This window comes from Salvelinus namaycush, unplaced genomic scaffold, assembly GCF_016432855.1.
Source record: "Salvelinus namaycush isolate Seneca unplaced genomic scaffold, SaNama_1.0 Scaffold2, whole genome shotgun sequence".
NCBI lineage: Eukaryota > Metazoa > Chordata > Actinopteri > Salmoniformes > Salmonidae > Salvelinus > Salvelinus namaycush.
In genome coordinates, this window is record NW_024058785.1 from 668,972 (window position 1) to 681,936 (window position 12,965).

Sequence of the window (12,965 nt, forward strand, 5' to 3'; positions counted from 1 at the left end):
TACCTCGTGAGGCATCAATGATCATGAGGAAGGTGAGGGATCAGCCCAGAACTACACGGCAGGACCTGGTCAATGACCTGAAGAGAGCTGGGACCACAGTCTCAAAGAAAACCATTAGTAACACACTACGCCGTCATGGATTAAAATCTTGCAGCGCACGCAAGGTCCCCCTGCTCAAGCCAGCGCATGTCCAGGCCCGTCTGAAGTTTGCCAATGACCATCTGAATGATCCAGAGGAGGAATGGGAGAAGGTCATGTGGTCTGATGAGACAAAAATAAATCTTTTTGGTCTAAACTCCACTCGCCGTGTTTGGAGGAAGTAGGATGAGTACAACCCCAAGAACACCATCCCAACCGTGAAGCATGGAGGTGGAAACATCATTCTTTAGGGATGCTTTTCTGCAAAGGGGACAGGACGACTGCACCGTATTTGAGGGGAGGATGGATGGGGCCATGTATCACGAGATCTTGGCCAACAACCTCCTTCCCTCAGTAAGAGCATTGAAGATGGGTCGTGGCTGGGTCTTCCAGCATGACAACGACCCGAAACACAAAGCCAGGGCAACTAAGGAGTGGCTCCGTAAGAAGCATCTCAAGGTCCTGTAGTGGCCTAGCCAGTCTCCAGACCTGGACCCAATAGAAAATCTTTGGAGGGAGCTGAAAGTTCGTATTGCCCAGCGACAGCCCCGAAAACTGAAGGATCTGAAGGAGGTCTGTAAGGAGGAGTGGGCCAAAATCCCTGCTGCAGTGTGTGCAAACCTGGTCAAGAACTACAGGAAACACATGATCTCTGTAATTGCAAATAAAGGTTTCTGTACCAAATATTAAGTTCTGCTTTTCTGATGTATCAAATACTTATGTCATGCAATAAAATGCAAATCAATTACTAACAAATCATACAATGTGATTTTCTGGATTTTTGTTTTAGATTCCGTCTCTCACAGTTGAAGTGTACCTATGATAAAAAATTACAGACCTCTACATGCTTTGTAAGTAGGAAAACCTGCAAAATCGGCAATGTATCAAATACTTGTTCTCCCCCCTGTAGAAGTAGGACTAGTCTACCCGACAACACATATAGAAGTAGGACCAGTCTACCTGGTTACACATATAGAAGTAGACTAGTCTACCTGGTTACACATATAGAAGTAGGACTAGTCTACCCGACAACACATATAGAAGTAGTACTAGTCTACCCGACAAAACATATAGAAGTAGGACTAGTCGACCTGGTTACACATATAGAAGTAGGACTAGTCTACCCGACAACACATATAGAAGTAGTACTAGTCTACCCGACAACACATATAGAAGTAGGACTAGTCTACCTGGTTACACATATAGAAGTAGGACTAGTCTACCTGGTTACACAATATGAAGTAGGACTAGTCTACCTGGTTACACATATAGAGGTAGGACTAGTCTACCTGGTTACACATATAGAAGTAGGACTAGTCTACCTGGTTACACATATAGAAGTAGGACTAGTCTACCTGATTACACATATAGAACTAGGACTAGTCTACCTGGTTACACATATAGAAGTAGGACTAGTCTACCTGGTTACACATATAGAAGTAGGACTAGTCTACCTGGTTACGCATATAGAAGTAGGACTAGTCTACCTGGTTACACATATAGAAGTAGGACTAGTCAACCTGGTTACGCATATAGAAGTAGGACTAGTCTACCTGGTTACACATATAGAAGTAGGACTAGTCTACCTGGTTACACATATAGAAGTAGGACTAGTCTACCTGACAACACATATAGAAGTAGAACTAGTCTACCTGGTTACACATATAGCAGGAGGACTAGTCTACCCGACAACACAAATAGAGGTAGGACTAGTCTACCTGGTTACACATATAGAAGTAGGACTAGTCTACCTGGTTACGCATATAGCAGGGGGACTAGTCTACCTGGTTACACATATAGAGGTAGGACTAGTCTACCCGGTTACACATATAGAAGTAGGACTAGTCTACCTGACAACACATATAGAGGTAGGACTAGTCTATCTGGTTACACATATAGAAGTAGGACTAGTCTACCTGACAACACATATAGAAGTAGGACTAGTCTACCTGGTTACACATATAGAAGTAGGACTAGTCTACCCGACAACACATATAGAAGTAGGACTAGTCTACCTGACAACACATATAGAAGTAGGACTAGTCTACCTGACAACACATATAGAAGTAGGACTAGTCTACCTGACAACACATATAGAAGTAGGACTAGTCTACCTGACAACACATATAGAAGTAGGACTAGTCTACCTGACAACACATATAGAAGTAGGACTAGTCTACCTGACAACACATATAGAAGTAGGACTAGTCTACCTGGTTACACATATAGAAGTAGGACTAGTCTACCCGACAACACATATAGAAGTAGGACTAGTCTATCTGGTTACACATATAGAAGTAGGACTAGTCTACCTGGTTACACATATAGAAGTAGGACTAGTCTACCCGACAACACATATAGAAGTAGGACTAGTCTACCTGGTTACACATATAGAAGTAGGACTAGTCTACCTGGTTACACATATAGAAGTAGAACTAGTCTACCTGGTTACACATATAGAAGTAGGACTAGTCTACCTGACAACACATATAGAAGTAGGACTAGTCTACCTGACAACACATATAGCAGGAGGACTAGTCTACCTGGTTACACATATAGCAGGAGGACTAGTCTACCTGGTTACACATATAGCAGGAGGACTAGTCAACCTGGTTACACATATAGAAGTAGGACTAGTCTACCTGACAACACATATAGAAGTAGGATTAGTCTACCTGGTTACACATATAGAACTAGGACTAGTCTACCTGGTTACACATATAGAAGTAGGACTAGTCTACCTGGTTACGCATATAGAAGTAGGACTAGTCTACCTGGTTACGCATATAGAAGTAGGACTAGTCTACCTGGTTACACACATAGAAGTAGGACCGAGCACTAATGTAGATCTATAAATGTGCCCATTTGGGGATGTCTGATAGTATTTCTGATTGTCTTAACGCTGCACCACTAATGAGCTGTGGAGCTTCTCAAAGCACATTTTTTTCTCACCTCAAACAGCAAGTAAACAAAGTCTAATCAAAATCAATTACAAATGAGAATAACTCCTCAAAGTATTTGTAAAATATTTCCAGCTCTCACCCTTTCGATAACCACTCGGCACAAAAAGGAAAAACGTAATGCTCTGATCCAGTGGAAATGTCAAAACACCTGATTACTTCTTATCCCTTTCACAAATAGCCTACAGCTGTGTCGGTCGAGAACTCACTGGAACGGGAAACTGAGGGACCAGAATATTTTATACAATGTTTCAAGTTCGTTATGGACTGGCCATGTGATTTATCGGACAGTTATTTGCAATGTTTTTATTTTTATTTGTTGGCTTTATGTAGGCTATTTTTTACATAGGTGGCAATGGCAATAAAAGTTACTTTTAGATTTGTATAATTTCCATTTAGATAGAATGTAGATTAATCACAGACAATGATTGAGATACTATTATAAATTAAATGAAACTGTTCCAGTAAAATGAACATATGAAAATCATAACTGTCACCAGATCAGTAGAAATGGTAAGATACATTTGCACTCCAAATGTAGGTTGCAGACTGCTTGTGTAGCCGATTACCAGCAACGTCAGAATGTATGAAGGACAGCAAGAGGAGGTGGTTCAGGAAGAGTTTCTTCTCTTCTGGTTGGGCTGTATTGATGTAATGGCATGAAAATAAACGCTGAATATTATACAATGATTTATCAACAGCTCTAACAATTTGACCCCCACAGGAAATCTACACTGGCAATTCTAGAATATACTATATAGCCTAGAAACCGGTTCAACTATCATTATGACATCATGGATGAATTCTAGAATATACTATATATCCTAGAAACCTGGTTAAACTATCATTATGACATCATGGATGAATTTTAGAATATACTATATAGCCTAGAAACCTGGTTAAACTATCATTATGACATCATGGATGAATTCTAGAATATTAATGTATAATATTAATATTAATATTAATGATTAATGATTAATGTATAATTGCTGTGGGAGTGCTATTTATATCCCGTCACTACTGATCATTCATCCAGACTGTGTGTGTCCCCTCATTGCAGCTTTGGAGATAAATGAACTATCCATCCATTGCTCCTTCCTGTGTTGACTCAGTGACTTGAGAGACCAGGAAGGTCACACTAGCTCGATAGGTTGATATCTAGCTCAAGCTTCACCTCATGCTTTTCATTAACTGTGTGGTTGTGTTATCTAGTGGGAACCTGTTAGCACGGTAGGCTCTGGTGCCTTCTTGCCATGGGCTCAAAATGACAGAGGAAATCAACCTGCTTGCTCCTTTATGTATTGTCAACTTTTCGATATGTTACGTTTGATACCGGAGCCATGCGTCCAAATCACTAAACAATCATTCAAAGCAGTGTGCTGATGCCTGTATCACTTTATCAGCAGCACGTCATCAATGGCGTCTGGAGATTCATTTCGTCTAACAACCACCTGATTGGTTTGGTATTGGGCGTTTTCGACACTGCAGGTGACTGCCAACTGACTGATTTACAAATCACCTTACATCATAAATAACTACTCATTATTATTTATAAATCAGTCAGCCAGTCACAGTTTACCCACAACGCAGCATGGAGTTGATGCTCTCGAACACGGCCATTGGTTTAATATATGAGTAATGAACCTATTTTTGACACAATTGGCTGGAAAGCATCAATGCTTCAGGAAGCTTTGTTTCCCCATCACTACTTTTCAGCATGTTTTCTGTGAAGTAGACTATGGGAGTTCTGCAACTTTTACAACCTTGGCTTACTGCTAGCGCGCTAGCTGATTGACACCTGTAATCTTTATATTTTGGGGATTTTCCCTGCCATCATTCTGTTTGTCTCTTTTGATCTGCAGTTATGTTTTAGTTGGGTTTTGTTAGTTGGGTTCTAACTGGTCTCAAGTAGTTGGGCTCCAGCTCGCTGACCATAGCTAGTTGACTAAATAGCTAATGTTAGCTGGTTTGCTAAGATAACAGCATATAGCTAATGTTAGCTGGCTAAGATAACTGCATATAGCTAACATTCTTTGATATTTGGTTAGATGGCGTTATGTACTTACAAAACGTTGGTTTACTTGAATCACTCAAGTCACGAGTGCAAACGATTGGTTTAATTTGAAGTTCTACATTTGAAGTTATTTCTGTTGTAGTTTACATCATAGGGAATAGGCTGGTCCTCCATATTACACACACCTGACTTTGGCATTCTTCTAAATTCTGATTGGTTTTATGTAATAAGGTATAACTTTGCATTGGGACTTAAAACATATATTTCATTTGATATTTTATCAACATACACATACAAATTACAACACCATACAAACATTAACTACATCACACCTGCCCAGACCCACTAGAACACACCTCCATCTCCATTAACTACATCACACCTGCCCAGACCCACTAGAACACACCTCCATCTCCATTAACTACATCACACCTGCCCAGACCCACTAGAACACATCTCCATCTCCATTAACTACATCACACCTGTCCAGACCCACTAGAACACACCTCCATCTCTATTAACTACATCACACCTGCCCAGACACACTAGAACATACCTCCATCTCCATTAACTATATCACACCTGCCCAGACCCACTAGAACATACCTCCATCTCTATTAACTACATCACACCTGCCCAGACCCACTAGAACACACCTCCATCTCCATTAACTACATCACACCTGCCCCACTAGAACACACCTCCATCTCCATTAACTACATCACACCTGCCCAGACCCACTAGAACACACCTCCATCTCCATTAACTACATCACACCTGCCCAGACCCACTAGAACACACCTCCATCTCCATTAACTACATCACACCTGCCCAGACCCACTAGAACACACCTCCATCTCCATTAACTACATCACACCTGCCCAGACCCACTAGAACACACCCCCATCTCCATTAACTACATCACACCTGCCCAGACCCACTAGAACACACCTCCATCTCCATTAACTACATCACACCTGCCCAGACCCACTAGAACACAGCCCCATCTCCATTAACTACATCACACCTGCCCAGACCCACTACAACACACCTCCATCTCCATTAACTACAACACACCTGCCCAGACCCACTAGAACACACCTCCATCTCCATTAACTACATCACACCTGTCCAGACCCACTAGAACACACCTCCATCTCCATTAACTACATCACACCTCCTTCTCCATTAACTACATCACACCTGCCCAGACCCACTACAACACACCTCCATCTCCATTAACTACAACACACCTGCCCAGACCCACTAGAACACACCTCCTTCTCCATTAACTACATCACACCTGCCCAGACCCACTACAACACACCTCCATCTCCATTAACTACAACACACCTGCCCAGACCCACTAGAACACACCTCCATCTACATTAACTACATCACACCTGCCCAGACCCACTAAAACACACCTCCATCTCCATTAACTACATCACACCTGCCCAGACCCACTAGAACACACCTCCATCTCCATTAACTACATCACACCTGCCCAGACCCACTAGAACACACCTCCATCTACATTAACTACATCACACCTGCCCAGACCCACTAGAACACACCTCCATCTCCATTAACTACATCACACCTGCCCAGACCCACTAGAACACACCTCCATCTCCATTAACTACATCACACCTGCCCAGACCCACTAGAACAAAGCCAGCACATTCATCAGCACCATTTTAATTTCTCTCCGTCACTTTCAACTTTTAGATAATAAAGCATTTGACCTTTCTATTGAATTAACAACAGAGGATTGGTTGATTTCCAGGTTTAATTAAGTATAATATTTAAGATGATTTATGAGAAAAGTATCGTCCAACTCTGGGGTATCTCACTGCACTCTCAAATGTTTTGAGATATACAGACAGACAGATTAAAAGTAATTTAACATTGTATAACTGTACTTCTGACAGCCAACTTTCTAACTCCGCCCATAACTTTATGACATCATAACATTCCCAGAAGGATTATTGAGTCATTGTTAGTTTTACACTGAAGACATGACACTGCCGTTGTGCTGTAGAATTTGTGAATCTTGTCTCTTGTATAATAAGGGACTATCATTTGTCCCAACATCACAGGCCACAGACTTTGATGCAGTTAAAGACTTCCAAAAGTGTTTCCGCAGTTTAAGAACAACTGAGTTTTTTTAATGATGTTTCTCCCTGTGCACCTGCCAATGTAAATCCTTTGAACGAGACAAGTTACCAGACAGAACATATTGCTAATGTTCTTCCCATTAATAACCTGAATGACAATTAACTTGTGGGCGGTTGTGGTGATGACGTCCTATTCGATGACGTCGTCCATCGGGATTCCCCAAAAAAGAAGACGCTCTGGATTGATCACTGGAGTCAGATGTGAAGGAGGAGGTTGATCATCAGGAGTCAGATGTGAAGGAGGAGGTTGATCATCAGGAGTCAGATGTGAAGGAGGAGGTTGATCATCAGGAGTCAGATGTGAAGGAGGAGGTTGATCATCAGGAGTCAGATGTGAAGGAGGAGGTTGATCATCAGGAGTCAGATGTGAAGGAGGAGGTTGATCATCAGTGAACCTCTAGGATTGTGGCTGGGCTGGCGTTTACACTTCCAGCTTGGTCATATATTTTGATTCACTGAATGTTGATATTGTGAACCTATGTTATATATTTGTACCTCCTGTTTCATGAAGTGATGTCACAAAGTATTGCCCCTATATACACAGTGCATTCGGAAGTTTTCAGACCCCTTCACTTTTCTACATTTTTTTACATTACAGCCTTATTCTAAAATTGATTAAATCTTTTTTTCCCCCTCATCAATCTACACACAATACCCAATAATGACATCACAATACCCCATAAGACATCACATTACCCAATAATGACATCACAATACCCCAAAATGACATCACATTACCCAATAATGACATCACAATACCCCATAATGACATCACATTACCCAATAATGACATCGCAATACCCCATAATGACATCACATTACCCAATAATGACATCACAATACCCCAAAATGACATCACATTACCCAATAATGACATCGCAATACCCCATAATGACATCGCAATACCCCATAATGACATCACATTACCCAATAATGACATCACAATACCCCATAATGACATCACAATACCCCATAATGACAAAGCAAAAACAGGTTTTTATAAATGATAAATGAAAAAATGTAATTTTCTTTCAAAAACAAGGACATTTCTAAGTGACCCTAAACTTTTGAACGGTAGAGTACGTCTACATGATGTATTGTTACACCATGTAGGAGCAGTATATACCTAGTCTGTTCATTATATACATCTACATGACGTATTGTTACACCGTGTAGGAGCAGTATAGACCTAGTCTGTTCACTATATACATCTACATGATGTATTGTTACACCATGTAGGAGCAGTATAGACCTAGTCTGTTCATTATATACATCTACATGATGTATTGTTACACCATGTAGGAGCAGTATAGACCTAGTCTGTTCATTATATACATCTATATGATGTATTGTTACACCATGTAGGAGCAGTATAGACCTAGTCTGTTCATTATATACATCTATATGATGTATTGTTACACCGTGTAGGAGCAGTATAGACCTAGTCTGTTCATTATATACATCTATATGATGTATTGTTACACCGTGTAGGAGCAGTATAGACCTAGTCTGTTCATTATATACATCTACATGATGTATTGTTACACCGTGTAGGAGCAGTACAGACCTAGTCTGTTCATTATATACATCTACATGATGTATTGTTACACCATGTAGGAGCAGTATGGACCTAGTCTGTTCATTATATACATCTATATGATGTATTGTTACACCATGTAGGAGCAGTATAGAACTACAGTAGCTTGCTAATTATTTAGATGTAATATAACTTAATGAAACTGCTTTAAATATGTGGTAAACATTTTTTATTCGTACTAATCAATCAACACATTCCTGTCTTTGTATGTCTCAATATAATGGTATTATTTAATTTCATCCATTTAAAATAATCTTTGTCTGAAAATAAAATATGATCCTCAACTGAGTTTCCCCTCCAGTCAGCAGACGGCGATGTGCGTCTTTCAGGCGACGCTGCCAGCGTGACGTATAATCTAGTGGACGGTTCTTCATAAACAGCTCGTCAACCACCTCCGTAGCTTGCTAGCCAACATAGCCGAACGATTCAAGCTATTTATACGCTTTCGGTGTATATTAGCTGCTGTGTTTTCGACACACTTAGGTCGTATCAACTTGTTAACCTATTTAATATTACGTTATTTTGTATTAGTCAGCTATAGTAGCTGGCTGGTTAAGTTAGCACTAGCCTAGTCGCTAATGATAGCTAGCTAGCTAACATCCCCGAACATGAGCTCCATAAACTTCTCCCCTCCTGTTAAAGAAGAGGATAAGGTCTGCTGGACGGAGAAAGGAGGTCTGTGGCTGAACATTAACGTGAAAGAGGAGGAGGAAGAAGAGGATGTCACAGTAAAACAAGAAGTAGAGGGTGAGGCTGTTACAGTGAAAGAAGAAGAGAAAGACGTTTCAGTGAAAGAAGAGGAAGACGCGTTCAGAGTTAAAGAGGAGGAAGATGAGAAAGAGGAGGATGTAGTTTTTGGTGTGAAAGAGGAGGGGGAGATTACTGTCACATTGGAGGAAGAAGAGGAGGTTGGAGATCCGTTTAACACAAGTAAGTACCGTCTCTGCAGTCGTTGAACCAATATGCAGTAAAGGGGTTCTACACTGTAATGTTGTTCTGTAGAAATGGCTGAAGCTACACTGTAACGTGTAGAACATCAAGAGTGGACCATCAACAAAACGTTAACAAGTGATCAAACGCATCTAATGACAATGCCTGAAATACTGTAGTCCTCAATATCTCCTATTAGATTAGCCCAATATGTAGTCTTAAAGGGGCAATCAGTAGTTGTTACATCCATTTTGGGACTTATACTTTTTTTTACTCCAATGTTTGTAAGTAAATATCAACAAACACTGTATATCCTCAAAACATGGTTAAAACTATCATGTTGATATCATGGATGGTTGCATTTCTCCAGCCCCATCCCTCAGCTTTTTACCGAAACGGGCAGGGAGTACGCTTTGTTATTGTTTCTACTGCTGATTGCTGCCCCTGTTACTCCTCAAGGTCCAAGGACTGTATGTTATTTTCAGAGCTAGACTGGCTCTGGCAGCTAAAATAGTCAAATATTCCATCTAAATGTGAATCCATTCTCAATTGCGATACATTTCTAGAAACATAAATCGCTGCACTTTCATATCAATTGAGAATAATTTCACACAATACTTTCATATCACATCAAAATAAGTAACCAGTCGCAATACCCCAAACGGTAAACCAAATTAGTTTCTCGTAATTTCACCTTCTTTTAGGCTTATTATTCTTCTTTGGACTTTATATGGCGGTTGGAAACCAACTTTAAGGTGCATTACCACCATCAACTGGACTGGAGTGTGGACCTCAGTTCATCTTTCAATCACCCACGTGGGTATATACCAAGACAGTCATGAAGAGGGCACAACAAAACCTTTATCCCCTCAGGAGACTGAAAAGATTTGGCATGGGTCCCCAGATCCTCAAAAGGTAATACAGCTGCACCATCGAGAGCATCCTGACCCGGTTGCATCACCACCTGGTGTGGCAACTGCTCGCCATCTGACCCTAAGGCGCTACAGAGGGTAGTGCGAACGGCCCAGTACATCACTGTGGCCAAGCTTCAGAGGAAAGCCCACAAAATTGTCAGAGACTCCAGTCACCCAGTCATAGACTGTTTTCTCTGCTACCGCAGCGCCAAGTCTAGAAAATCTGTAAAATCACCACCGGACAATTTACATTGACCCCCCCCCACCCCCCTCCCTTTTGTGCACTGCTGCTACTCACTGGTTGTTTGTTACCTATGCATAGTCACTACACTCCCCTACCTTCATGTACAGATTACCTCAACTAGCCTGTAACCCCGCACACTGACTCGCTACCGGTGGCCCCTGTATATAGCCTCCACACTGACTCAGTACCGGTGCCCCCTGTATATAGCCTCCACACTGACTCAGTACCGGTGCCCCCTGTATATACCCTCCACATTGACTCAGTACCGGTGCCCCCTGTATATAGCCTCCACACTGACTCGCTACCGATGCCCCCTGTATATAGCCTCCACACTGACTCGGTACCGGTGCCCCCTGTATATAGCCTCCACACTGACTCAGTACCGGTGCCCCCTGTATATAGCCTCGTTATTCTCATTGTGTTACTTTTTATTATTACTTTTTATTTTAGTCTACTTGGTAAACGTTTTCTTCTTCTTGAACTGCACTGTTGGTTAAGGGCTTGTAAGTAAAGCATTTCACAGTAAAGTCTAAGTTGGTGTCTTGACGGATTTGTAAAAAAACGGTTTGTCATAAAACACAATATATTTATTTATATTTTTAAATGATGCTGACATCCCTCCCCAGAGGTGTCTCATTATTGTGATTCATTGCTGATTCCTACCTGTAGCTCACTATGAGGTGTCTAGTGATACAGGTTAAGGGCCCTGTTGGAGATTGGTGGTTGGTAGTGGAGTCGAGGGAACAAGCAGGGTTGGACAGGGCCATGTTATTATCCCACACACAGTCTCTGTGGTTCATATGAACCCCATTCCTGGGAATTAGATTTGATTACAAATCGCCTCTGTCTGTTACCACAGAAGGGTTCCGTCTGTCCCATCTGTCCTGCTTTGTCACCAGTACCTTGACTGGTTGATAGGGGAACCTCCATGCTTAATATAGAAACAGTAATTAGGGGAAAACTGTTTAGTAAACTGAAATAAAATAACAAACCTGTTTGACAACAAAACTAAAATAGCCTAAAATAATAACCAGCATAAATTATGTTCCGTTTGAATAATTTATATCTTAACTTTGGACAAAAATAGAATTGGGTTTTAAATATATTTTACGTGGGTTTTAAATCTTCTGAACCTGGTGGCTGGTAAATGCTGCCATGGAATGGCAATGTTTCAAATAGACCTAGCTTGTGTATCACTATCACCTGCTATCACCAGAAATACTTTAAGAAATTAGGATATCGGAAACTACTTTCAATTTGTATTAACAGCTTAAAGAAAAGTACATTGGCATTAATTACCCTCCGTGAACAAGAAGCACAACAATACAAATATTTTCAGAGATAATTAGAGATATTTAACTTGTTCTCTGTAATATCGTATAGCTTTGCAATCGTACCATTACGTATTTTCAAGGAAAATAGGCATGTTTCTCGACTTATACCCTGACTTTAAAAAGATTTTGAAGATAGATTAGATGTTAGATAGATTTTTTAGTTAGATTTTCGTGAGAATTAGGAACTGCGTGTCACAGCATGACAATGTGAGCGCGATTGGTCGACAGTCTCTTGGACGGGCGTTAAATACGCTTTGACATTTTCTGGAATAGCTTTTATTTGAAAACGTTTTTGTTAACTTGTCTGCCTATTGAATTTGGAATGGACTGTACTGTTCATCTCTGAAACTCACTGAGATAATTCCTTTGATCCAGCAGTAGCAATACAGGGATATAACATCTACAGAAAAGACAGGAATGCTTATGGGGGAGGTGGTGCTGTATACAGGGCATTCTGAAAGTATTCAGACTTCTTGACTTTTTCCACTTTTTGTTACTTTAAAGCCTTATTCTAAAATTGATAAAAAAATTGTTTTTCCTCTTTCATTTAGCTAATTTATTTGGCACACCTGCATTTGGGGAGTTTTTCCCATCCTTCTCTGCAGATCCTCTCAAGCTCTGTCAGGTTGGATGGGGAACATCACTGCACAG